The following is a 1,757-nucleotide window of genomic DNA, read 5'->3' as shown; positions in this document are numbered from 1 at the left end:
CACCTGCCTGTACATCCTCCACTCCCATCATTAAGGATCAATATTAAGACTGCAGCTTGAATGATTACATCCTGGACAGACGCTCTGATGCTCTGATGAGACGGACTCAGCGCAGTGCTTTGAAGCCTGTCACAGACACCTCTGTGTGTGGACTTTATCAGGACACCTCCGACTGTGGCTTTGATAAGGCGTCTGCAGTCTTTTACAGGCTGGCTTAAATGAATTCAGTAATTACATTAACTTTGAGCATGTGGGTCCTCATCAACAGATTGTCATCTTTAAATTAGTTAGCCAGTCACCACACTGTCTGTTTCCACAGTGGAGCTTGTGCCGGACTAATTAAAGCTGCTGGCATCTTAGCCGGAAGCTTAAGATCAGCCTAAGAGGAAGGAAAACTATTTTTATTAGTCCTGCCCTTTTTTTATTGTGACTTTTAGCAAAACAGTGCAGGTGATTGAAATATCTTCACTACTTTTCGCAGATTTTCATTGTCCCCAGTGGATGAATCCACCTGACCTTTCCTGTAACTCCACCAAGCAGTTGACATCTATGGTTCTGACCATGACTATGGCACTGCTCATGGTCCCCAAAGGATGAATTCTGTACATTAGTGGGTTTTTTTCGGGAGCATAATGAGGCTGATATTTGTGGTTTTCAGAGTGAAATGTCTTGACAATGATTGGATGGATTTCCATGAAGTTCAGTCCAAACATTTACGTTACTTTAAGTTGAATTTTGATGACTTTTCATCGATAATCACCAGGTCAAAAGATAAACTAGTCAAGTAGTGTGCTTTATAAGCTCATGACATCAGCCTCAGCTGTATGTTGTGATAAAGGCTAATGTTAGCATGCTAAACATCACACCTGCTACACATAAGCAGCTGGCCGGACCACCACCACCACTACTCCTAAATCTCTCCTGCTGTGTTCAGGTTGTCCTCTTGCTGAACACTCACAGGGGAACCGGCTGTACATTTCAGACACGACTTGGATGTAACACTGCTACAGAAGTTGTGCACTGGATATTACCTCTGTCACACAAACAAACTTCAGACTGTCTGGACCGCATTGGAGGTCATGGTAACTACATCATTGCTAGTTTGGGATACTTTGATGTATTTCTCCACATGAATGTAATGAAGCAAATCTGTGCACACATAACTGAGTTAGCTGTACGTTAGCTCTTAACGGTATTGTTAGAAATAAGAATAAGCACGAAGAATCACTGGATGGTAAAATGAACGTATAAATTTACAAGATCAACATCAGCATCCTTTCTTGCATCATTTGCTGTAATTGCTCTGTTTACCGCAATAATTGTTGATGTTCTTCGTAGCTCTCCATTGTAACAACCTGTTCCTCTTCACTGAAGAAGGCAGCGCACAATATGACCATATTGTGTGTAAGAAGAGTCACATAATGCGTTAAACACCCCCCTTTTACATGAGTGTGCTCAGAGACTGAAGACGAAAATCTGGTTTAACAAAGAAAGCTAATAAGCATCATCATATATCCAGTATCTCTGAAGGGGGTTTTAGATTTTGTTGAGTTGGCGACAGAAAGAAAGCCTGGTTGTGTCAAATGTGCACGTGGTGGATCCCTCAGGGCCGAAAAATAAAGCCAACACTGAAGTACAAAAACTGCAGCATCTTGAAGGTTCACTTGAGGCTTGAGGCTCCAAAAGCCGCTCAGTCCCTATAGGCCGCCATGTTACAGCAGAAGTACGAGGTGTGTCAGAAAGGTTCCAGGACTGGT

This window comes from Stegastes partitus, unplaced genomic scaffold, assembly GCF_000690725.1.
Source record: "Stegastes partitus isolate 25-593 unplaced genomic scaffold, Stegastes_partitus-1.0.2 Scaffold331, whole genome shotgun sequence".
NCBI classification, from domain to species: Eukaryota; Metazoa; Chordata; class Actinopteri; family Pomacentridae; genus Stegastes; species Stegastes partitus.
Note: the sequence above shows the minus strand (reverse complement) of the source record.